Source organism: Cygnus atratus, chromosome 11 (assembly GCF_013377495.2).
Source record: "Cygnus atratus isolate AKBS03 ecotype Queensland, Australia chromosome 11, CAtr_DNAZoo_HiC_assembly, whole genome shotgun sequence".
Lineage (NCBI taxonomy): Eukaryota > Metazoa > Chordata > Aves > Anseriformes > Anatidae > Cygnus > Cygnus atratus.
In genome coordinates, this window is record NC_066372.1 from 18,839,253 (window position 1) to 18,865,233 (window position 25,981).

At 55.1% G+C, this 25,981-nt stretch overlaps 2 long non-coding RNA genes across 2 annotated transcripts; both read right to left on the minus strand.

Annotated features, from left to right (window-relative positions):
• Positions 1–5,255: 5,255 nt before the first annotated feature.
• On the minus strand, positions 5,256–13,124 carry LOC118252001 (uncharacterized). The gene is made up of 5 exons (XR_004780006.2): positions 13,087–13,124; positions 10,539–10,734; positions 10,112–10,246; positions 9,110–9,175; positions 5,256–6,025 (listed from the first exon to the last, which is right to left on the minus strand). It is a non-coding gene; the product is annotated as an uncharacterized LOC118252001 (long non-coding RNA).
• A 4,843-nt stretch (positions 13,125–17,967) lies between these two features.
• LOC118252003 (uncharacterized) lies at positions 17,968–25,689 on the minus strand. Its single transcript, XR_004780015.2, has 3 exons — positions 24,740–25,689; positions 24,023–24,114; positions 17,968–20,218 (listed from the first exon to the last, which is right to left on the minus strand). It is a non-coding gene; the product is annotated as an uncharacterized LOC118252003 (long non-coding RNA).
• Positions 25,690–25,981: the final 292 nt, after the last annotated feature.

Below are 25,981 nucleotides of genomic sequence, written 5' to 3' on the forward strand. Positions count from 1 at the left end.
GACCTCCCTTCTCCCCTCCCCAACATCCACCTGTGTGCCCCCAGGCCCCCCCTACATCTCCTGTGGCATCCTGCGGGCCCCCCCCAGCACTGCCCAGACCCCCTGGCAGCCCCCCCGGCACCCCCAGGCAAAACACTGCCAGCCCCGAGGGGGCTTCAGGAGGGGTTTGGAGGGGGCCAGGGGGGGCTGGATGCTGGGGAGCCCCCCTGGGGGGGTTTGGTCTTCACACAGAGGCCAGCCTGGGGGGGGGGGGGGGGGGGGCACTGTCCTTGGTGCCCAGGGTGGCCGGCGAGCCCCCCCTCTTTTCGGCACCCGGCCTGCCGGGTCGCGGTGAACCTGACCTCGGCGCTCGATAAATCGGCCGTGGGTGAACTTCGGCCAGCTCCGGAGCTGCCCCGGGGGGAGCTGCCCCGCACCACAACGGGGTTCGAGCTCTTGCTGCCCGGCCCTGCCCCAAAAACAGAGCCATTGCTGTCACCGGGTGCCCTGAACCAATTTAAGGGGAACTCACGGGGTTTCTGTTCTGCACCGGGGGCCCAAACCCTCCCGCAGCTCCGGCCCCTTCGCACCCTCGAGGGGAAATGAAAATTGTGTTACCCACAGAGGTAGCGCTGCTGGGAAACACCTTTTGGTTTAAAACAGGACAAACACGACGTGTTAAGAACCGCTCCCACCGAGCGGTAAGGGACGGCTCCCGCTAGTGGGGGAAAATCCCCTCCTCGCGTCCCTGCTTTATGGGTTTTTCCTCGCGTTTCCCTGCTCGTAGGGCGATGGACAGAGCTGGTGGGTGCTGTGTGTGCAGAAAGAGGTGGAGGAGCAGAGCAGGAGGGGAGGGCAGGGGAGGCAAAGGTGGCCTGGGGCTGCTGGCCAGGTCTGGTGCCCGTGGGTGCCCCCCTCTCACCGCTGCGATTTCACAATTCACCACTTGCGTCCTGCCGATTTTCTCCCCAAAAGTGGAAAGATGGGGGAAAAGGGCTCGGGAGCGCTGTGCGAAGGAAAGGGTGCGTTCCTTCGGGTGGAAGAACAGCGGCTCTGCTCTGCGTGCCAGCGAGGGAGGCGCCGGGTGCTGGCTGACCCCGGGGCTGCCCGGGAGGCAGACTTTGGCCCCGCGCACTCTGCGACGTGGTGCGCCGGGGCAGAGGCTTCCCCTTAACTCTTTTTGCCGTGCCGTCTCCAAGCCTGGCGAGACGCAGGCAAGGCAATCAAGCCCGTCAGAGCAGAGATTACGGCAGGAATCGGGTCCAACCCCGGTTATCTGCTTGCTGTGCCCTCTCCCAGCGCGCTGGGATGCGCAGCGAGGCTGCCGGGACGCGGCGAAACCCCGGCTGCGTGCGGGGGGCTGAGAGGGGTCGCGCGTTAATGCGAGCCCTGCACCTGGAAATAGCTTTTTCTGTAGCTCCCAGGCTTAACCAAATGAGGGAAAATTGGGCTGGTGTAATTAAAGCAGTGTGGTTCCCGATCTTGTCTGCACTCGGGAGTCATTCTGCAGCTCGGCTTTGGTGAAAAATCCCCGGCTGGCTCCGGCCGCTCGCCACAAGGATGCCCACGGACACCACCGTCAGCCTGCTCCAGCTCCCACCCCAGATGGAGCAGACGTTCTGCGTTCAGCCCTGCTCGTGGAAAAATCCCGTGCAGGAAGGAGCCACCTGTGCATTTCACTGGCCGAAAAATGAAGATTTGCAGCCCCCGTGGAGCTGCACCCCCACGGGTGACGGCTCGCGTAAGGAAGCGGGCGCTGCCAGTGCTGCCGCTGCTCATAAACTGCAGCTCTGAGCCTGCGCCTTGGCACATTCCTGGGTGGATTTCCAGGAAATTTGTGCTTGACAGAGAAATGCTGCACCTGCCTGTTGCACCCCGGCACTTCTGGGGGAGATTTGGAGGAAAAAGGTGCTGGGAGAGAGATTTAAATTGGATATTAGAGAGGTGGCGGTGCACCCGGGGCTGAGAGCTGAGCACCATGGTGCTTCAAGCTGTGGTGACACCGACGGCTGCCCGGCCGAGGTCTGGGCGCACGCGGCTGCTGTGCTGCTCCAGGTGGGGCTAGAGGCTTGCAGCAGGCTCCTTCTGCCCTGGATTTCCGCAATTTGAGGGGAATTTGCAGTGTTTTCTATCATCTGGTGCGCTACTCCTCTCCGGAAAGATTAAATCTTCATCGTCAGGAGCTGGCGTGGCGGGCGAGATTTCCCAGACTAGTCAAAGTGTCATCCTGGTAAAAATGCTAGTAATAAAAATAAAAGGAAAGGGCCCACTATGGACTCAGGCCTGTAAAAAAAATCCAAAAGATGGATCTGGAAGTTTAAAAACAATTTTCATCACCGAAGATCAGCTGCTAACGGCTGCTCGAGGGATGGAGAGGCCCAGCACAGACATTCGTGGTGGGGGGAATATTGATAAATTAAAAAAAAACAACCGTGTGCCTGGTCTTGAATTAAAAAAAAATGGGAAAGAAACCAGACGTTTTACTCGTCTCGAACAGCTTTTGGTTTTATTGCTATTTCAGAAATGAGGGGGATGAAGGAGATGCCCAAGCAGGGCTTGGTGGGGCGGTGGGGGTGCTCCAGCCCCTGCTGCCTCCCCAGGAAGCTGCCCCAGCTCTGAGCCTCCCCGGGGACACCCAGCTGAGCCCCACCACGTCCTAGAGCACCGTCCCGGGACCAGGCACAGGAGCTGGCACCGGTGCCAAGAGGGAGCTTGTAATAAACCCGGGACAAAGCCAACCCCACCCACTGGAATAGCAGGTCTGGCCAAAGCTGGTTTACGCGGGCGCCGGGCAGGGGCCGTGCCATCGCCGTGCGGAGGAGGATATTTCGGGTCCCCCCCCGGCCGGAGCCACACGTCTCTCGCTGTTATTATGTCTGTCCCCAAGGGCTAAAATGTCTGTCCCAGGGCTAAAATTGGGCCCCCGCACAGCGGCGTCGGGGCTCTCCGAGCGCTGCCCACGTGTCCGCGAGGGATGTGAGTCACCAGGCAGGGATGGCCGCCCGCTCCTCGCCCCGGGGGCTTTTGCAAAGTTGAATTGCAACTCCTCTGCCGTGTCCCCGAGTGGGTGACGTCCCCCAGGACCCGCTGTGACCGGCGTGCGAGGCCCCCGCGGTGTTTTCACAGCCGGGCTCAGCAGATGCGGTGGCGGCAGAGCAGGCACCGAGAGCACGAACGTGCGGGGCGAGAGGCGAGCCAGGGGGTGGAGAGATGCAGAGATCAAAACAACAGCAATTTCAAAATAAAATACAACAGCCAAGGGAAAACACGGCGTGTCCCTGCTGAGACTATCATTTATGCCAATTAAAAAAATATATATATATTGGCATGGCAATAAGGAGAGCGGCGTGGTATTTCCTGAAAAGGGTGTGGGGAGCATCCTTGGAAAGTCTTCCCTGCACAGTGTGCTTGCTGTCTCCAGAAAAATAAAGTTTGCTGTGACCCACCTGTCCCCCAGAAGCGACTATTTAGGGCTGTAACATGGTCCTTGTTTCAGCCGGGCCGAGGAGAACAAACGTCACTGGCTGAACCTGTCTCACGGCACGGCAATTGGCAACTTTTCCCAGCCCTGAGGTCTGGGTATTTACCTGCAGTCCCGTAATTGCTGTGAAACTCTTGGAAAAAAAAAAAAAAAAAAAGCACTTTGGCCGTAGGGCTGGGCTGTAGCAGCCCATCTGAGGTTGGGGAGGAGCTGGTCACAAGTGTCCCCACGTCCCCACAACCCCAGAAAGCCGGGGCTGGGACGCGCTCCCCAGCCGGGCGTGGGGACGTGCTCGGGGCTCACCCAGGGCGTATCCGGAGGTTTCGGCGGCGTAGCAGGGGTTGCCAAAGCCCAGCCTCCAGGAGTGATTACCTTTCGCACAGCACTTGAAGGGGGAGCATGGAAAACAAACAAAAGCCCACAGGTTTTTTTCTTTCCGCCCGATCCTGCCCATCCCACCCGGGAGCTGCAGCCAGGCGATGTTTATGCGATGAGACCCGGCGCTGCCGCCGGACGCGGAGCGATGCCGAAGAGAAGCAGCTCCACCTAGGCAAGTGCTGCTGCTAACGCAGAGCCGTGCTGCCGGCTCAGCCGTCAGCCATCCACCTTCACCCGTCCACCTTCACCCGTCCACCTTCACCCATCCACCTTCACCCGTCCACCTTCACCCATCCACCTTCACCCGTCCACCTTCACCCGTCCACCTTCACCCGTCCACCTTCACCCGTCCACCTTCACCCGTCCACCTTCACCCGTCCACCTTCACCCATCCACCTTCACCCATCCACCTTCACCCATCCACCTTCACCCGTCCACCTTCACCCGTCCACCTTCACCCATCCACCTTCACCCATCCACCTTCACCCGTCCACCTTCACCCATCCACCTTCACCCGTCCACCTTCACCCGTCCATCACCAAACATCAGCCATTGACCATCAACCGTTGATCATCGACCATCAACCATCGGCTGTCAACCGTTGGCCATTGATCATTGACCACGGACCACTGATTATCAACCATGGACCATCAGCTGTGGACCACTGACTATCGACCATGGCCCATCAGCCATCGATCGCTGGCCATTGACCACTGCCCCATCTGGCCGGCCCCGTGGGCTTGTCCCGGTGTCACCTGGTTCAAGCTGCAGCCAGGTTTCAAGCTGCACTGGGGTCCTAATCCTTGGAGACAGTTTAGGGCTGATCTCAAAGCTTTTCTCTCACCGCGGCAAAACGACACCTTCAAAACGTTCATTTTCTTTCCCAACGAGGCTGGCAAATTGGGCGGAAATGTCTGTTTTCAGCCAGGCGCCGCTTGCAAGGACACACTGAGAGCATAGGGAGGGCAAATCCCGTAGGAAACAAAATTCAGCAGCAATAAAAAGCAGTCCCAAGTGGGAAAAGAAACCCTCGACGGGCTTTGAAATTGCTCAATTACAGCGGTGTAAGGCAAAGCAGAGCCCTGGGCGTGTCTGGATTAGCCCCGTAGAAATTTGCATCGGCAACTGGTGGTAAACACGGGCTTCCCCACAGGAGACAGCAGCGAGACGCTCACCTGTGCGCATGGAGAGCTGCTTATTAGTCCTCATCAAGGATAATTAGGCTCCAAATCGGAATCAGATGTCCAACGGAATGTTAAACAACCATTAGCACTTTTAGACAAGGGAAAAAAAAAAATTAAATGCAAAGCAACCTTTATTGAGTGCCAGCCAGGCTCCGGGTGTTCAGATAGATGCTGCCGTAAGGGGGTCTGCGACTTCTGAACGGCTTTGCCAATTAAATCGCTATTACTGACCAATTACGCAGAAATCAACCTGGTTTTAAGTGATGTCTGATGAAGCTGGTCGCGCAGCTCCAATAACCAGGGGGAAGGAGCAGTTTCTGGCTGCCAGCCCCGCTGGGATGCTGGCACCGGGCAGGTTTTCTGCCCACCCTCCCCACCAAAATACCTTATTTTTATTTTTGCAGGGGGAAACACACCCAAACCCAACAGGGACATGGCAAAACCTTTTGGGGCCAGCACGGAAATGGGCAGGAAATGAGGGGAAATGGGGAAATGTAACACTCCGGGGGGCGCGGCCTCGCCCCCAGCCACCTCGGCAGGGTGCTGCCGTCGTGCGCAGCCGGGGCCGCGCGCTCGCAGCCTTTTCCAAATATTATCCTACTGCTTTCTTTCAGCCTGCAGATAAATGGGCCTCTTCAGCGGGCATTGAGCTCGCTCTGTTCCAACGTTTTCTTTAGGGCGGCAGAGGGAAAGTTCGGATTACGCCGAGCTACTGAATTCAGCTTTTATGGGTGAGCTGCGAGGGGGTTTCTGCCAAGCGGAGATAGGGCCAGTGTGCTTTTTTTTCTTCTTTTTTTCTTTTTTCTGGTTTCATTCTGAAATACAGAGGAGCCCACGCTGCACCTTCATTGCCTGGATTTTGCCTCCTGTCCTGTGCCGTGGGGCTGGGGGCTGTGGTTCCTGGGCTGCTCGGCATCGCCGTGTTTGGTGTTTCCAGCTCTGCTCAGAGGGTCCTTCGGATTCTCTACCCAAAATGTGCTTTCTCCACAGCCTTAATTGGTTTCTGAAGTTAAATAACACAAATAAAACCCTCAAAAAAAAAAAAAGCCAAACCAAACCAAGATAAGAAACACCAAAAGCCTAAAAAAGCCCCCACCTGAATCATGAGCAGGAATGGGAAATAGGGGCTGGGTGGGAGCAGCAAAGCCCCAGAACCCAAGAGAGCCCCTGGGGGCTGCAGGGCCAAGGAAATTGTGACGCAGTGGCCCAGGGGGTGGTGGAACTGGAGGAAGGACAAGAATGAGCCAAATTTGGGAACAATTCTCTGCAAGGACTGCGAAAGGAGCCCCTCAAGGGCCGGATGAAGGGACGTGGGGAGGCTCCTCCTAACCCGAATTATTCTGTGGTTCAGCCACGAGCAGGGAGGATGCAGGGCGGTGGCGCAAGCCCAGCAGGCACCGTGTGGGCGAGCGGGGGCCGATGGCTCCCCGCCTCTCCCCAGACATGAGCAGCGGGGGCAATTAGTGGAAGGAAAATGAGAAGATGCTGTCTGTGGCCCCGGGAGTCCCCAGCCTGCTATCAGCTGGAGGGCAGCATCGCTAAAGGCTTGTCCTGGCCTCGTACGCTGCCCTACGTCTCCAACCGAGTCTTTTGGAGCCTGGGTGGGCTGAGGGATGCTCTCCGGGTGCTGAGATGTGAGGGGTGCTTGGGGATGTGTCCCTGGGGATGTGTCCCCGGGGGTTTGTCCTGGGGTAATGCCACCGATCCTGTCTCCAGCCCCGTGCCGTGCACACCGGAGGGATGCTCGGGGTGTCCAGCACACATGGCACTGTCCTTGTCCCCAGCTGGCCTCGTGGTGCTGGAGAGGCGACACCCCAGCTGGGGAATTGGAGGTGGGGGGGGTGGGGGGTGTTTCAGGGCCTCGCCATGGGTGCTGGGTGCACCCCGGGGGGCCGGGGGGCCGCATCCTGCCCGGGGGGAGCCGCAGCCCCCGCAGCTGCGCTCGGCGGGCGCTAGGTGGGGATGGCAGCACGCACACACCGAGCTGCCGGCCCCGGCGAGCAGCAGCAGCAGCAGGAGGAGGAGGAGGAGGAGGAAGACCGAGGGCTGGAGGCCTCCGGGGGCTGCTGCCGGAGGCTCTCACCTCGGTGGGCTCCGAGGGAGCGGAAGGTCCCGGCCAAGGACGGGCACCGTGTGCTCGGTTAGGTTCAGCTCGCCCTGCCCGAGCATCGCCAGCTGCTGCAGCCCGGGGGGGGTGGGGGGCAAAAAAACATTTGCAATTTGGGTGTTTCGTCCTGCTAACCGGGAGCATTTGCCCTCCCAACGAGCTGCCCCGAGGGGATGCTGCTTGGTGCCCAGGCGTGCGCATCGCTCGGCCCCGGCGCTGCCGCCCTAACAGGGAGGGGAGATTTTGGGGTGCTGGTCTGCAGACACCAGCCACAAACAGCACCGGGGGGGTGGGGGGATTCACACACCGCAAAAAAAAAAAAAAAAGGGAAAACACCGCAGAAAAAGGTAAAACACTCCCGCTGTGGACGGTGAGAGCCTTGCCCAGGCTGCAGAAAGGCATCTGCAAATGTCACCAGAGTTATTGAGCCAGCGCTGCCCAGCCCGCACGGCCGGAGGACGGTAAGTGCACATACATCATCTGGAAGGGGGAAAATGGCCCAATTCCACGTGGAGCACAAACTAATTTGCAGAGTTCACAGCTCCAGCGCTTCGCAACCTTTCCCGTGACAAATGGCCAGAGCTGGCCGATGGCTCCCGCGGGCCTGATCCTGCTGGGGAGCTCGTGGTATTTCGGGGGGTGAAGGCAGGAATGGGGCTTCTCTCTTCTGTGCATCCAGCATGCCCCACCCAGGGGCAAAGAGGAGAGTATTTCTACCCCGAAATATAGCCAAAACGGTGGTGCAGCCCTGGAAAATGGGGTTTGCCTGGGGACGCGCTGCCCCACTGGGTCTGTACGTGCTGGTGGCAGCTCGGTTGGACGCTGGCTCCCACCCCAGCACCAAGGCTGCCACCAGCCAGGAGCACCTCACTGCCGCGGAGGTAATGAGTTTCCACGTTTATTACCAGCATTAATTACGTTGTGCAATTCCAGAAGGGAAACATTTCCCCACTGATGCTTCTCGGCCAAACCTCCTCCCGTGGCCACAGCGCATTTTGTCTCCAAGCCGTGGCGAGGCTGCAATTCGGGCAGCCCTCTGAGAGCCCCCCTGGCCTTGCCGCCAACAGAGAGCACCATTTTGGGGCACTGCTGATGTTAGCACTCGCTGTGTGCCTGCATCCCATATCCCTATATCCCTGTATCCCCATATCCCTGTATCCCTGCATCCCTGCATCCCTACATCCCCGTATGTGCCGCCTGCTCGGCCACGTGCAAGCCCTCCAAAGCCCATCCCAGGCACAATGGGCGAACACGAGAAGTCCTTCATGTGAAAGAGTTTACTTGCCAGCGCTCCCTGTAAATCCCTCCTTAAGCTGCTTGATCCCAACCTGCATCCCAAGCCGACCCAAAATCAGAGCAAGGCCCTAAGCCACCCTGATCCGTGCCAGCCCGGCGACGTTTCTGGGGTCCTGAAAACCAAGTGCCTCAGGAATACCCAACTCTTCCTCTAGAAGCTTTTTAAGGAAAGACAAGTTTTTATTTTTTATCTGGAAACAGATTTTATTTTTTTAAGTTTTAAAAAGGGGTTAATTGGTCCGCAAACACAAACTTTGCGTTTCTTTTCAAACTATTCTGAGCTGGTATAAAACCAGAAGGCTTTGGGGATTTTTTTATCATGCTATTTCCCTTCAATCTGAACTGATTTATCTCTCTTTTCCTCCCACTTTTATCTTTCAGATCAGCCCCCAGATGAAAAATCCCCCTCTCACCCACCCCACAGCACGTGGATTTCCCGGGCTGGTGCCTGCAGCGTGCAGGATGCGGCCACCCCACATGCTCACCGCAAGGCAAACCAGACCCGCCCCAAGCGAGCTTCTCACGAAGCTCCCTGCAAACCCATTCCTGCAAACCCAACCAGAAATGAGTGCCTCCGTCTCCAACAGCCCCCATTTTTCCAGCTAAATCCCTTCAGCACCGTCACACCTCCCGGTAAAACTCGGCAGCAGCTGGTGGGGTGCAGACTGCAGCGCGCTGACTTACCGGTGAGTCCGAGGCGAAGCCCCCAAAAACCAAGGGCTGGGATGCCACATCCCTGATTTCATATAACTGTAAATTAAGAAAAAAAATTAAAAAACATCAACCACAAACTATTTGCATTTTGAAATCAAACAGTTTACTTCCTTTGTTAAGTTTGAGGGAGCCCCGAAGGCAGCGCGTGGCGATTTGGGGCCATTTCAGGCTTTGATTTTCCGGCGCTTTTTCCTGATACGCAGCGGTTTGCAGGGCTGCACTCGGGCCGTGCTGGTGTCAGGGCTGCTGTGCTCAGCTTTCACCATTTAGGATTTCAGTGCAGTTGACAGCTCTAATTACAGTCCGTGAGCTGCAAGGCTACGCCGAGAAACCATCCTCGGCCGCCGCAGGACCAAACCCCCTGAATCTCACTTCCCTGTCCCCACTGCCGAGAAGCCACGGCAGCATCTGCAGGGGATTAGAGCCTCCCTCATTCCCAGCCTCAATTTATTCCTGTCCGGTTCTGGCCCCATTTGTTCTGGTGCCAACATTGTCTTCCAGCTCCGCTAGTTCGTCTCCCTTCCTGGTGCTTCCCCTTGATGTATTAATAGCGGGCCAGCGGCTCTTTGTTCTGCACGCCCGACGCGCACCGCGAGGGGGGATTTTGCTTTTTAGTCGAGGGGATGAGGAAAGAAAGCGTGGCCAGCTGAGCCCGGGCTGAGCCGCCCCAGCTCCCCGGGGAGCACCCACCAGGGGCCGGATTCAGCAGTCGCCGAGGTTCAGGCAAAGCCCCCAGCTCGGTGGCACCGCCGTGCCGAAACAGCCCCAAAAACAAGGGGTGCAGTGAGGAGAAATTGCCCGGCCTCCTGTTTGCTCCCGAGGCTGGGGTGCCAATGTCACTGGGTTGCTTGGTACACCACCCACAGCTATGTTCACGTTGTTTAATTTTGGCTTTTTTCCCTTTCTGTTTTTTTTTTTTTTTTTTAACCCACAAGTCCCCCCAAACCCCACAGCACATCTCCCCAGACTCACGTTCACAACAGAAGCGGTGGCTGCGGTTCACCAGCGGGGTCTGCACCGTTCAGGGACGTGGCCGTCACCAGGACACCAGCAGCAACACCCTGCAGCCTGCACCCGCTGCCTTTCAGGTGGGCTTACTGAGAGGGGCTAATTTAAACAGAAATTAAAAAGGATGCACAAAGCAGCATCATTAATTCCACGCTCGCCCTCATGCCCCAGGCCTTCATCACGTTACTCCAGCTCACTATTTTTAAGACAACCGAAGGCATCCCCATTTTGCCCCGGCGAGCCACCTCCTTTCCCATGGCAGGGAGACGTGGAGGTGCTGCAGGACCCCGAATGCCACCACCCCACAGCAGGGAAGCGCCCACCTGAGCGGCCAGGAGGGGTTAAAGCCCAGGGCTCAGCTGCAAACAAAGGTCCTTGCGCCGTGACTCACCAGCACAAGGTCCTCGGTGCCACGTGCGGCTCCGTCCCGCTTGTCCCAGCAGCACCACGCCGCTTCTTGTCAATGAGTAAGACGCCGGGTGGGATCCCGCCCCCGTGCTGTCATCAGACGGCATTTTTGGACCGGCCTCCACCTTCTCACACGACCGACATCTTCCTCGCCTTCCTCTCGTGGACTCCAGCTCCTCCTGGGGATAAGGGGAGCGCGATGCTCTCCGTGCGCTCGCGGCAGCTGATAAGCCACAGCGACACGGCCATCCCCGTGCAGCCACGCACACGTCCTCGCATGCACGGTGACTGCATGCTAAAAATATTCTTCACTCTTTCGCCGATTAAAATTTTCTGGGAGAGTCAGAAGCACAGCCTATACTCTATCTGCCCGGCCAGAGGTTTCCCCTCACGGCCCAGCCAGGAAAATAAAGACTGAACAACGTGCCTGGGATTTTTTATCACTTTAAAGCCTGGCTGCAATACCATCTATCCCATCTGAGAGTTGGGAAACTTAAACCAAGAGCCAACATTTCTAAGCCAGCCCCAAAGCTGCTGTTGGGTGGCACAGAGCTGTCCCCAGCATGGCCACAGCTCCGAACTGGTGCCCGGGGGTCCTGGTCCCACCTTTCCGAGGTGCCTGGCGTGGGACGAGGGTGAGGAACCCGAAGGGCTCGGATGCTCACAACCCACCAGCTGCTTGCCCAGCACCTGTACCCGCACCACATCGGCGCTTTCTGGGCCCGATGCTGCTACCAGCAGTGGTGGGGGGGGCAGTGAGGCCGCCGAAAGTGTTTACGCAGCAGAGGTATCGCCTCGGCGAGACCGGCGCCTCTGCCAAAGCCACGGCTGAGCTGATGGGAAGGAGGTGCCGCCAGGGTGTTCCTCTCCCGTGACCACTAATAGCTGTTTGTGTGCACCCGCTCTCAGCTCCGGTCCCGGATCCGACCCCGTGCAAGTGGAGCAAACGGGGGCCCTGCCATTCCTTCTCCGTCTTCCCTTTGCTTTTCCCAGCGCGTTCGGCCCCCCGACGAAACCCTCGCCCATCACGGCAGGTGTAACGTGCAGCATCTTTGAGCCCTGGACGGAACGCTAAAATTGCTTCCTGGCAGCCCCAGGATTTCCCATTCCAAACCCAGGGCGATTCCCTGCTCCTCTGCTAGCCCCAGACCATGTAGGAGGGGGGCACCCAGTGCTCGGTGCCTCCTCCATCGCTGCTCAGCAGCCGCCTCCTGTTTTCCTCCGAGCCCCTGCGATACCCGTGCAGAGGCATGTTTAACCTGGAGGGAACCGGTGCCGATACTTTTCTTCTCCTCTCCTTCTCATCCTCTATCTTCTCTTCCGAGAACAATGGAGGCAAGGTTTGCAGAGGGAGGTAATGTCTTTTTTTAGACCGACTGAAATAATTAGGAGAAAAACAGGCAGGCTGTTGGGTACACGAGCCCTTCAGCAGGCCCGAAATAGAAGCAGAAGTCTGCAAAGCTGAATGCCAGTGGAGAACAATAGCTCGAGCGTGACTAGTTGCGTTAACCAGTTCTGCCACCGAAGACCACTTCCCAGCTGCTTCCCTTGGGCTAAGACGAGGCATCGCCCCGCTGCCGAAACCCGCTGCCATGAGAGCATTGTGCTGCCCGGAGCCGGCGCTGGGGCTGAGGGAGCCGTGCTGGCACGTGGAGCTGAGCCCCAGGAGATGCACCGGGGCTTTGCTCCATGACGGATCCACGATGCCCAGCACCCAGGTGGCACCTGCGTTGGCATCCCTCGCCTCAATGCATCCTGTGCCCTGTCCTGCTGCTCCTGCAGACACTGTCCCACCCTGTGCCGCGCCTGACCGCGGGGAGCCTCCGATACCAGGGACCCCGTCCTACCACAGGGGGCTGGCCTGTCCCCTGGGGACCCTAACATGCCCATGGGGACACTGGCTGACACTCAGGGACCTGTCGCACCTCCACGGTCCTTTGCTGCACCCCGAGGGTCCCAGGGGCTGTGTCCCACCACCGGAACCCTGTCGCACCCCATGGTCCATCTCCTGCCCCTACAGTCTACGTCCCACCCCACAGAGCCTGTCCCACCCCATGGCCCATGGCTCACTCCTATGGCCCATGTCCCACCCCTCAGACCCTGTCCCGCTCCTGTGGTCCACGTCCCACCCTGCAGACGTGTCCCACCCCCGGGACCTGTCTCACTTCCATGGCCCACATCTTGCAACCCTAGGACCCTGCCCCACCCCGCAGACCCTGTCCCACCCCACGGTCCATGTCCCGTAATCCCAGAACCCTATCCCACTCCTACAGTCCACGTCCCACCCCACAGACCCTGTCCCACTCCTGCGGTCCATACCCCACCCTGCAGACGCGTCCCACCCCAGGGACCTGTCCCCTCCCTACACACCATGCCCCCCCCAGACCCTATCCCCCTCCCACGCCCCAGATCCCACCCCACACCCCCCCGTCCCACCCTAGGACCCCCCCTTCCCTTTCCCCTCGAGCCTCCACACCCCCCCGAGACCCCTTTCCCCCCTCTCCCCCCAGCTCCCAGCCCCGCTCCCGCACCGGGCGCTGCCTCCCCACGGACCGGGGCCGGGCCGGGCGGGGCCGGGCCGGGCTTGGCGAAGGGGGGGGGGGAGATCCCCGCCTCCTCGGGGCTCCGGAAACCGGCGCTGCTGCTGCTGCTGCTGCTGCTCGACAAGAAGTTGGTGCGGAGGACACAGCCCGGCTCGGCCCGGCTCGGCTCGGCTCGGCATGCCCGGCCGCCCGGAGCCGCGCTGCGCAGCGGGACGCCGCCGGCCGCGGAGCCCCTGAGGAGCACCCCCGGCCCCTGCCCCGCCATGGAGCAAGTGAGTAAGGGCCGTGATGAGCCGTGCCGAGCCGTGCCGGGCCGTGCCGAGCCGTGCCGGGCCGTGCCGAGCTGCGCCGGGCTGGGACAGGGCTGGACGGGCTGGGACGGGACGGGCTGGGAGCCCCTCGGTGCCTCCGCCGGCTGCCAAGCGCGGGGGCAGCCGCCCTCCCCGGCCGCGTCGGTCTGTGCAATTTCGCTGAGTTATTATTATTATTATTTTCTATAATTATTTCTGGCTTTTTCAGCCGGCGCCCCCGGTTCCAACTTTTCTCCCCTGTCGCGCTCGGGGCGGACAAGCGGCGGCAGAGCTGGGCGTGCCGGAGCCCGCAGCCTTCGCAGGGTCTGTCCTCTCCTCCTCCTCCTCCTCTTCTTCTTCCTCTTCTTCCTCCTTCTCCTCCTCCTCCTCCTCCTCCTGCTCCTCCCGTGTCCCTGCCGGCCGCGCTCCCCCCGACACGCGTGGGGTTTCACGCCCGGGCGCTCCCAGCCCCACGACCCCGCGTAATCGCTGCCGATGCACAAAGGAGGCTGCCCGCAGAGCTCGGCGTGCGTGGAGCTGGGAGCTGCTGCTCGCCCCCCGTCCCCTTGCTTCAGCTCCCAAAACTGGGGTGAGAAGGAAATCTTCTCCCAAACAGGCAGCGGGGAGGCTGCAGAGCGGCCCGAGTTGGTCGCGACCGAAAGTTGTCGTTATCCGCCAGCATCCGTGAAATTACTCCACGGCGCAAAAGCTGCGTCCAGCTGGCACCCGGCCCGAGGGGCAGGAGCGAGGAGGGTTTGGGGGGCCCGGCTGCCGCGGGGCCGCTCGGCAAAGGAGCCCTCCGGGGAGCCCTTTGGGGACGGGGCCCCAGCTGCAGCTTGCCAAGGCTCACGTGGATCCCAGCGGGTTGTGCCCGGGGAGATGGTTGGTCCCCGCAGGCCGGGGAGAAGTGGAAGTGCCAACAGCCTTGTCGGAAGGGAAGGTGGAAGGGCAGAAAAAGATTTGAGGTCTGGGAACGCGTCTGGAGATGCATTCGTCTTGTGTAGATAGCCCGGGATGAGCTGGCTGCACCTCTTGCTTGCTTTGAACGGAGCAACTGTGACAGAGCGAACCACTTCTGGGCAGCGTGTGCGACTTAAAAACACCGCCACGATTGGGCTGTTGGGCTTTTGTTGTTGTTAGAAGCCATGAAAAGTCTGTGGTTTTGTGGGCCCTTAAAGTACTGGGGGAGGGAGGTAGAAATCATTGCCTAATGGTTAAATAAAAAGCCATCCTGTGCCCCTGCAGGATGCTGAGCTCTGCTAAGCTGTAAAACTGAAGCGTAAACCAGGCTGTAAGAGTCAAACTCGCGCTGCACTTCTAAAGCCCGTGATATAAATTGCAAAAATGACTTGTATGGAGTGGCTTTGGGACCAGCGCCTTTGGCCTCGGCCAGTGACAGGACAACTCAGTTCTTCCTTCGTTTATGCTGGCTCGCTTGGCTGATGTCAGTGGGTTTATTCTCGTGGATTTACACCAGCGTCAGGCATGAATCCAGCCCCAGAACATCCTGGAAAGGATATCTTAGCATTTCTTGCCTCCAGCAGAAGGAATCCCCGCATAAAGCTGAACTGACACCAGCAAATCATCTCTTCGTGCCGCGCTCCAATTTTAGTCATGGAATCGCAGGCAGCGGGTGCGGAGTGGACACAAAGTCCTGCTCTGACGGCGGCCTTCCCTGGCAAACCTCCCCTGGCTGGTCCGTAGCACCGTCCTCACAGCCTTAATGACACAGGACCAGCGGGCTACACAGGCACCTTGGGCTCAGGTGACTGCTGCACGATGCGGGGCCGAGCGCTCTGCTCGAGGCTGCTCCTGTCTGCTGAGCAGCAGGCTCCATCCCACCTCGTCCTCCCTCTTCCGGGAGGCTGTGAAGGGCTCTCGCAGGCAGGAGGCTCCGGGTCTGGGTGGCAGAGGCAGGCTTTGCCTCCTCCTCCTGCAGAGATCCTTGGCACTGGGAGCCTCTTGACGGGGACAAGTTGGGGTTTGGCACGTTGGGGCAGGCGGGGACTCAGAGATCCTCCCGGCGGATGCTCCACGAGGCCTGGGACGCCGGCACTGCCAGGAGGTCCTGCGGGGTTTGGAGAGTGACCCGTGCAGGGGTTCTTCCACACGTGGATCTTAGCAGTACTCTGGGAACCTACAGAGAGCAAGCAGCCAGGCAGCGCTGGCTCCCAGCACAGGCAGGGCCAGTTTAGCCCAGGGGCAGAAGCCCTGTGATGGTACGGAGAAAAGCGACTGGCCCCGAAATGTCAGAGAGCTGGCGTAGGCGGTGGGAGCAGGCGGGTTGCGAGATCACCTCGGCTGTAGCCTTGCAGCTCGGCCTTTCACAGGAGTGCTGGCACGAAAATAAACTCCAACAAAACCGGCTACCAGGGCACGTTGCTTTTTCAGAAGTAGCTGTGCCGTGCTGAGACCTTACAGTGAGTACTTTTATCGTAAAACCACAGAAAACGGTAGTTTTCACTCTGTAGAGCACAGAGGCCACAGACAGACTTATTTGGCAGGCGTTTTCTTTCAGATAGCCTTTCTGCCATCTGCAGAGAGGGGGGAAAGAATGGTAAAAATTAATCTGCACAGCAAAAAGAACCAACAGAAAACCTTAAGAAGTAAAAGCATCTGGGAGTATCAGAGAGCCTGGGAGCTCTTGGTCTGGAGTCACTATTCGTAGAGGTACAGCCATGCAAAACTGCTAGGATGAAAACTGAGGGTGAAGTCCATGCCCAGTTGTCTAAAAATGACTTCAAAGGGTGCTCAATCAGGAGACGGACAGGTCTATATTTGTGCAGCGATTGATGTTTGCTGAAATAGCAGATCACAACTGAATACAACTTCCTGGCAACCTAAAAAGTCAACTTAAGAAAAAACCACAGTACCCCTCATTTCCCGGAAAACTTTTTTATGCTCTATCATCCTGTATTGGGGCGCAGCTCGGTACAATTGAAACAACTTCTACAGAGTGTGCCAAGAATGTCGCCCATTTCTGTGTGGTTTACTTTTACGGGAGGCCGTTTGGTTGTGTTTCTTGTGCCTGGTCTGCACCTACCTGGAAACGTGAAGCCTCTCCCCAACCTTGCTGGAGGTTGGAAGAAGTGCCCGTGCGCAGGGAATTTAATCTGTTTTTCCTCTCGTTGTGGGTGCAAGTTCTGTCTTTAGAGGAACAGCTCACCCAAATGCAATCCAAGGGTGTGTTCGCAGGGAGTCTGGTGCATGAAAACAGATTTGTTAGCAAGGCTTTCCTCTGAATTTTTGGAACTCGTCCGTACGCACTCGCTCTATCCCTACTCCCTTCTGGCCATGGGAGTGTCCAGCTCTGACTCCTTCCGATGCACGTGGGATTTCCTCATGTTAAGAAACATGATGGCTATAGCCACACTGGTTTGGTTTGTTTGGTTTGTTTTCTTTTTCCTAGGAGAAAAGGTTTCATTCAGCAGCTAGCCAGGACCATTTGGGGATGCTCGGTCTCCTGCCTCTGTCATACATCCTTACTTAGTGAAAATGCATCGCGTTTTTGCAGGAGGATTATTGTCATTACAGGCAACAGAAGTGCCGTGTCCCAGGAGGAAAGCCAAGCTTTGGGCTAACAGTGTGGCTCCTGGAAGGGTGCTGGAGGATTTGGGGTTGGCCTCCTCGTAAGGGTGACGAGTTTGGCGAGGTGTTTTTGTAAGCAGCTCTGGCTCAGCTGAAGGCAGCGAGCAGTGCTCCTCTGCTTGCTCCTGGGAAAGAGGCTCACGGCAGCGGCCCCGCCAGAGCCCGTGTGCCGGGCCAGAAGCATCTCGGTGCAGGTGTGATGCAGTCCTGGCCCTCCTGCTGCAGAATCCCCCACGGGGAGTTGGTCCAGGGCAAAGCTGTGTTGGTCACGGGAGCCTTGCAGTGCCATTGCAGCCGGTGGCAAGCGGAGAGCAAAGCAGTTGTGCATGTTGGGACAGGTCACGGTGACTCCGTGCGAGCAGGGCAGCTCTGAGAGCAAAGCGAGACCTAGAGGAGCTTGCAGAAGTGACTGTGGGCAAAACACAAGTGTTGCTACTTAAGGGGCACTTGGTGCACCAGCCAGAAGGGAGAACCTTCCCTGAAAGAGGAGCAAAGAGCCGCAGGGAGCAAAGGAGCGGGGGGGCTCACCGCCATCCCAGCAGCATCCTCAGGAGTGGCCAAGGTCCGTGCTGTCCACTCCCCAACCCTGTCCCAAAGGTTTGGCTGTCGGGGGGAGCTGGCTGAGCTTCCCTCTTCCTTGCAGAAGTTTCCTCTGGAAGATGCCAGGTCCCAGGCTTTGTTCCGTGTGATCTGGTGGGGAGGGAGCACATGTGGTGGGTGCTGGGGTCTGCTCTGGGCAGGCTTTCCGAAGACTGTCATTAGCTGGACGGAAAGTGCTTTTAACGTGATTCCTTCTCCCTTCTGCTTTTCTTGGTGCCCTTGCAGGATACAAAGGAGGAGGTCTCAGAGAAACCAAAGCCTGCTCCAACCGCAGAGAAATTCGGCTGGATTAAGAAAAGCAGCGGGGGACTCCTGGGACTGTGGAAGGATCGTTACATCCAGCTACGGAAAACGCAGCTTGTGGTCTTTGAGGATGAGGTATGGTCACAGCTAACTCCCTTGAATAAAGGCCCTCAGTGACACACATTCCTGCATTTTTCACTCTTCCCTCCAGCCCATTCCTTTCAAAAGGACTTCTCCAGATATCTTCGGGAAGGTTAAATGCTATGAAGAAGAGACAGCTGCTGCATTTTAGAGTATATTATATATCATAAATATTTCAGCCAGTAAATATTTTGACAGTGCTATTGTCAAAAAAAATATGGGGGCAGGACATCCTGTGACAAGGCAAACAGAGTAAAACTTTGGGCGGAAGCAGGATATGTGCTAGTAGTTTTTGGCATTTAAAGGCTAAAACTGCATTGTAGCAGACCGGCTGCCCACCTGCTGCTAGAGGGGCTGACAGACGGCCCCACAGCTGTTTGGCACCCCTCAAGTAGCTGGAGCTGCTCCTAGCCAGGCTTTTCAGGGTTTCATTTAGGCACCGATGGGCGCAGGGCAAGATCCTGAGTGCTTGCCTTCCTCCTTAAATGGGGACACAGCTTGGGTTTGGCTCATCTCTTCCTATTAGCTGAGCAAGCCAGCGCTGAGGGAAGGACCCCTGGGAGCCTTATCCTGGACTTCCCTAGATAAATTGCGTGCCTTAAGTTCACGGCCTCATTTAGAGCTGTTTCTAATCAAATGAGAAAGAAGAGCCAAGCCAAATCTGCCCTGCATCTTCATGCGAGAAGAATGAAAAGTGCAGGGCCAGTCCTGCTGGGCTGCAGCGGGACTGCTTGCCAAGGTGGGTAGTTCCTGAACCTGCCGCTCTGTTGCTGGGCTGAAAGGGGCTCTGTGAGAGCAGAGTTTGCCACAGCAGGTCACATAAGCTGCAGCCCAGAGAGATTTGAGACAGGGGCAGCTAAGTCTAAGCCCTGCTGGTACGTGGTGGCTAGAAGCAGCCTCTGGGCTGAGGTTTTTGCATGCATGTGTCAGAAGAAGTGGCAGGAATTCTCAGTGCACATCTGCACGAGGACTGTGCGCCTGCGTGGCGTCTGACACAAGGGGTCCGGGTCAGTCGTGGGCATCAGGATGATAGAAAATAAAAGCACGTCAAGTTTCTGTGCAGTGTGTCAAGGGAACAAGAATGGGGAAATGTTTCAGCAGTTGCGCTGCTGTGGTGGTTTCAGGAACAACGGGACTGACAAATGAGTTTGGTTCTCTTTTTGAAAAAAACATAGTATTGCCTAATATAGAAGATTTGTTATGAGCAGTTTAGGTTAAATGGTATTACCTCCTCCTGTACGCTGAACCCTCCTGCTCTTTCCAAATCCCGAGGCTTTCTGGAGGCGTTTGTTCTTAGTTTTGAAATGTCATGAAGAGTGCAAGAATACCAAAATGAGAAGTCAGTGTCAGGTGATGAGCAGCTTGGAAGACAGGCAAAGTGGTGGGGGTTTCGAGACCTGCAGCTCTCACACAGGGCGATACAGCTTGGTCCCGCGAACTGTCGTCTCTCTGCAGATTGCATCCAAGTCCCCCAGACACCTGTTGACTCCAGATGAAGCTACAGGAACAAATAGATTTGAGTCCATAAACATGACGTGTTTTTTTCGAGGGCACGACTTTAAAAACAAGATATATGGAGGTTCTTATTACCACAAGGGAAAAGGAAGCTTTTAAAGTAAGATTAATTTTCACAGACATTCAGAAGAAGGAAAAATCCCGATCATTTAAAGGGTTATTTTATTATCTCAACAAGGAAAATGGCATTTGTAACAACCAGACATAATGTTTTCTGGTAGCCTGCGGACTGTGGTAACATCCTGTAATAAATTGCATCTGTAAGCTACAGTAGCTACAAGGCCCCATTATTGTAAATAAGGGATCATGTTAATATCTATAGGCTATTAAACAGACTTACAGTGAAGTCAAATATCTTAGGAGAGGAAATTGCTACAAAATTACCTGATAGCACAATAGGATAGCATGTGATTGTGCAGACTTACTACAGGGAAACTGAAGGAAATGGCAATTTTCTGTACTCAGGAGGGGTCCCGTTACCACAGAATTGTGGCAGTTCATGTTTATTACTGCATTTATCTTCCAGTAACGTGAGTCAGGGCAGCATTGCTGTCTCTATCTCACAATTGGGGAACTAAGTTTCTGAGATGAGAAGTGACTTGCCCAATGTCAAAGGAGAGCCTGTGGTGCAGCGTGCTCCGGTGGCTTTTATTTCCGGATCTCGATCTGCGTTTTTTCGCTCTTAGGAAGAAACATTTTTAAATGGGATTGTTCAGTGCTTGCTGGACGGGAGGTTAGCGGCCCTAGAAAGAGAAAGGAGATAAGGCATTGGGCAGCAGAAATACACAGTTATTTCTGTATGTATCCGAAGTTAGACTGAAGTAGGTTAAATGGGAGAGAGATCAGCTTCCGTGTGCGAGGGCAGGTTTAGAGTCTGCATATTGAAACTGATCTAAGCCCATCAGATTTCCAGGAAATGAGCTAGTGACTTGGACACATTGTCCTGTTATCAGTCCCTGGTGTGCTGGAGCCCCTCGTGAAGAGGTGTTAATATTGCCTTCAGCAGTTGTTTCATACGCAGGCACACTTGTTTATGCAATTGCACAAGCTGGCAGCTGCACTTGTCTCTGAAGTTTGTGTGTGCAGAATAACAGCGGAGCAGAAGGCCAACAAAAGATCCTGGCAATAACATTTTAAGTACAGCCTGAGCATAACACAAACACTGTATTTTAGCATCATCAATAGAAATCTCCTGGAATGTACTTCTGACCCGCCTTGGAAGCATGTTCCCCATATTGCATCTGTTCATCAGGCTTTTGGTCTGTTTCAAAGTGGAGCTACCTCCCGAAGGCAAATTGCAAACGGCTATTGTGTTACTTGGAGCAGATGGCGGGTGACAGTCGTCGTACCTCGCTCTGCTGCAGGTTTCAGCGGGCTGATGCAATATGAAGGGTGATGTATTTCTTGTTATCTGCTCTGGCTCCATCTACAGCACCCTGCAGCTGCACCCTCACGTAAGCTAAGACTCGGTTAAGAAGGACACACGTACAACGTACACATTGCATACCCAACTGTCAGGAGAGATGCACCTATGCAAATCCATGCAGCTCTGCGGTGTTCGGATACTGGGGAAATTACTGAGAAGTCTCAGTGATAGGCATGTTGTGCACAAACCCACACAGAACCAGCAGGCAGGTTATTTTATAATGGTGTTTCTTGTCTCCCTGTCTCTGCATATTCTTGCTGGAATAAAAATTAAGCCCCCAGAACTACAGAGGGCATACGAAGAGCAGGCGATCCTATGCAGAGAGCCTAAACAAATCAATGCCATCACTCCATGGATAAGAGAGAGTGAGTCTTTTGGATTAGAAGTTGGATTTTTTTTGGTTAAAAGTTTTTAATTTTTATTTTTTTTTTAAAGAGTAGCATATGACAGGGCAAAAGTCATCTTGGCAAAGTGTCTTCTAGAGACCAGAGGATCCACCCGCCATTTGGCTTCCTGTGTGACCTCAGTGGTGCAGTTAAAACCTGCATTTCTCCACTGGTAAAGTGACAGCAATGTATACCCAAATGTGGTTTATTAAAATGCTTTGAGATCCTCAGCTGGAGAAGAGGATTATTATTTCAAGTAGTTTAGAGATGTACAGTGAATGGAGGGTCACAGACCATTAATGTGTATCAGTGATGAGGTCCTTGCTGGAAATGTTACTTTCAGATAAATGAAAATTTCAGTGCATCTTTTCCCCTTTTTATCACCTCTTCATTCAGGAAATTGTAGGTTTGCCAAGTGTGATTCTTTGGTTAAGCACATGCATTAATGTATATAGGCATTCAGTAATTTTCTTCCTAAGGGCCAAGCAAGTGAAGCACTTACAGACACATACATGTTTAAGTAGCAGCCTCTGCTCTGTGAATAGCTAATGGAATTGTTTTTCTACATTAAAGCGTGAGTGTAGGGTTTTCTGTACCAGGATTTTACGTGTCTTATTGATTGTCCCTTACAGCGAGTGCAAAAGCAATTTAAAAAAAACCAAGCATTAAAATCTGTAGAGGGAAGGAGGCCTGAAGGGAATTCCCTGTTCCCTGTTCCCATCTCTGTGGCTATGTGAGAGGTGTCAGATCGGCAGCAGACGTGGCGCCGTGGGGCAGCCTGCAGGCTGTGCTCTGCTGGGAGGCGAGACTGCTGAGCGAGGATGCAGGCAGCTAAATTCAGCCCTTGTGTCTCAGCACAACGGAACAGAGTTGCTTTAACTTCCTTGGGACGCTAGAGGTGAAATGCAGCGGGAACTTGTCTAAAAAGTGTTTGAGACCAGTCTGTAGGGGCAGGGTTGCTAAAAGCAACCTTGTCCCTGCCCGACGCTGAGCATCCTCTGGGTCGCAGGAGGTTGGAGGGACCTGGAGACCTGTGGCAGGGTCAGGCCCTTGGTCTTTATCTGAGTTGTGCAGAGCAGGCGTAAAGGATCTCTTTGTGACCAGGTAGGCACACAGAGGGGCTGGCCACTCGCCAAGGGTAAAACGGAGACAAAAGCCCCATTCTGGCACTGCCTGAGCTCACAAACATTTTCCCTTGCCTCATACACGGAGTTTTCATATTTCTCTGGCTGCTTTCTTCCCTGCCTTCCCCGAGGAGGATAACTTACTTGAGGAGTTCCAGGGTCTGAGATGAAGGAGCTACACCTTGCAAAGTCAAGGCAGTGTCCCAGTGAGGCAGGGCCCTGCATGTCCCCATCCTCCATGCCTTTATTCCCTGGCCAGGCCATAATCCCAAAGCCTCCCCAGGGAGGAGGGGGGCAGCTGAAAGTCAAGAGACGATGGCCCAGCAAAGCCACAGCTCCTCAACCTGCTGAGTCCTTCTTGTCCCCTTGCTGTCACAGCCCGTGACTGTTCTTAAAATGTGGAGGGCGGCTGGCATGGGATGTGAGGGCAGTTTCCTGGAGGAAACTTGGAACTAGGAGTTGGCGACCGCAGCCGTCGTGTGACAGCGCTGTGATGTGGGTGGTCATCCACCAAAGGGCAGGATGAGATCACCCGTCCCCTACGCTTGTATCCCTGACCTCACCCTTCTCTATCATTTGTTGGCTGCTGTGGGGTTATTATTTCCATCCCTGTCCTTTTGCAGTGACATTACAAAACAAGGCAGCAGGAGCCTTGTGCCTTCAAAGGGCTCAGTAGTGTCAGCAGGATTTTATCTGCGAGGTTTTAGGTTTGGGCAGGATTCGTCTCCTCCTCCTAATATACCTTGTCCCAGTTCTCTGGTCACATTCACCTACTCAGTGTTAAACGAAATAAACAGTAATGTCATTAAAATAATAAACCTAAATTAGATCCAGACATCCCTCCGTGGCTCAGAACTTGCTGTGCATACCTGCATCCGCTCTGCTGGGCCCCCATCTCCAAATAGGAGGGTTAAAAAAACTGAACGCAGCCCGAGCTCTGCACAGTGACTTAAATGTCAAGTGGTAAGTGAAGGAAATTCCCCGCAGCCCACTTCCCTCTGAACTCTCCATTCCCTGCCTCCAGCCACGCAGTAACTTCCTGGCTACGACACATTTCCTCACCCCACACCCCCTCGCTGCTACAGGAATTGCTAAATACAAACTCGTACGGGTACGAGCCGCTGCCCTGGGAGCGGCCTCAGAGCTGGGGATGGTCATGGCTGGAGGTTTTAATTTAGGATGGTAATAGAGAGGTTCATGAGGCATGCTGACTGCAGCACTTTACTGGCAAGAACTGCTCCGCAATTCTCACTGCTTATTTGTGTAATATGTAGCAAAGGGAGTTTGGGGCTGTTGATGTCTGAGACACGGAGAATATTGTATTATCTGCCCGGCGTTACGCTGCAATTCCTATTAGGGCTGGTGCTCTGCAGCTGAGCTGAGCCACGCACCACGAGTGGAATTTTAGTTATGTTAGTGGGTGAAAGGAGCCAAGTTCGTGGCCTGCAGTCGTCGGTGGAGATACACCAGAGATAAATATTCCCCACCGAGACACTGGCCCCGACAGTTGTGCTGGCTGTACAGGACTATATTTCCAGTCCTCAGCATTTTGACAGCTCAGAGCATGGCTGTGAGAGGAGCGTGTCCCAGTCGCATGTGGCTGCCACTGACCTTGCTCGCAGGAGCTCACATCTCAGCTCAGCTCTGCCACGGGCTTCCTGTGGGGCTCGGGCGGTGCTGCGATGCCTGTGCCATCTTCTGCCCTGTGAAGAAGCAGAATAACATCGACTTCATTCATCGCAGGGGGGAGGTGATTTAGCCAAGCCAAGTGGGACTTTGGGGGTGCTCTGAGATCGTGCCAGGAAGCTTTATAAAAGTGCAGTGTGCTATTCATTGGAAAGAGCAGCAAAAACCCCCACAGCAGGACTGACACGGCATTCACAGCCTGTAGCTGGGGCAGAGTCCTTCCCACCTTGCTTCTGGCTGCAGATCCTTGGATGAGGCCACCAGAGATGGCAGAGCCTGGTGTTCCTGTCCACAATGTGTTATTTGCTCAGCTGCTGTGGACCACTAGCCACAAATCAGCCTGTAGCTTAGAGACCTGGGTGTTTTCTTGGTGGGATACCAGCCTGATTTATGGGGGCTTGCTGTCTGCATGCAGATTTATTTTTAAGGCAGAAGAGCTTTTAGACAGATGCAACGGGAAGACATGCAGAGGCTGATGGTGTATGATTGATTTCAATGCCTCCTATTTATAATAATGTTTCATTCCCTCTCTGCAGGATGAACAGAAATGCATAGAAACAGTGGAACTGGAGAGTTATGACAAGTGCCAGGAAGTGCGTGCACTACTAAAAAAGAAAAACCGTTTCATTTTAATCCGCTCACCGGGTAAGAAGGTAGGATGCCTTTCTCATCACCCTCAATTCTGCTAACTCCAAAATGAGTCCCCAGGCAGCTGTGCCCAGAGCAGACGAAAGGCTCTGAGGTTTAGCTCTTTAGCAGCTGGGAGAAATGACCTGTAGCTGAGAATACAATATGCAAAGAGGAACACTATTGTCTTGTAGACTTTCTTACTGCATTGGTGAATCAGTCTTCCTGCTACTCAATTTACAAGAACATTTTCCTCTTGATATTTTTTGGCCTTATCACTTTCTTTCTTCCAATACTCCCTGAGCAGTGGAGAATGACCCACGTGCTCTGGGCGAGGAAGTGTCCCTGTCCCAGCCGTATGTGCTGTAGCTTTGCTGAAGTTCCAGTGAAATCAGCGATCCCGATCCATGTCCTGAGACAGTTCCTGAACTGGGAGATGCTCATGTGAGGAACTCCAGTGCAACGTTACTTGCAGCCAAACAGCTCCTGGAAGAAAAGATTTATTCTGCAAATTTAATGAAACTACAACCTTAGGTTCCTGCGCAGCATGTGGTTATATCCAGGACCAAATAACCAGGCTGGTGCCACAAAGAAGTTACACATCCACCCGAGCTCTGACTGTCTGCAGGGATGAGCTTGCCCTTACTGGCTATGTCCATCATCACCACACATACTTTGGAGGTTTTTCTGCATTCCTGCTTGCTGCATGTCAGCATCTTTTTGGGCTGGGATGTTTCTGTTGTTGCTCTCAGATAACTCACTTTGACTTACATTCTAATTCCAATGTGATTTTGTTGGCTTAAAAGATCTTATTAAATCTCCAGATCCGACAGGTTGTGAGGGGACACGAAACATCCTAATTTCCATAAGAATACGAACGGCCAAAATATCAACTGACATGCATTCCCTCATCTCCATTTTGTTTAAATAAATGGAGATTGTTTAGTCGTTGTTGTCATTGCTGCTTTTTCTTTCACTCCCGTCACTTAGCGTTTACTCATCTGACAGTGCCTCCGGGCCCCAGCTGAGTTCAGAGCATCATTGTGCTAAATTTGGTTCCAAACAACAAATCAGAACTGTCCTCCTGTCCCAAAATGCTCACCTGGAGCGGGGTGGGAGTGGAGAGGGAAGGTGAATGATGTGTGTTTTTCAAGTAGGCACAGTCTGTATCGAGAGAAAAGGGATATTAAGCAAAATGCACCAAGGTTATGGTAGCCTGGAAATAAGAACCCGTGCCAGAGAGCTCCTGCTCAGCAC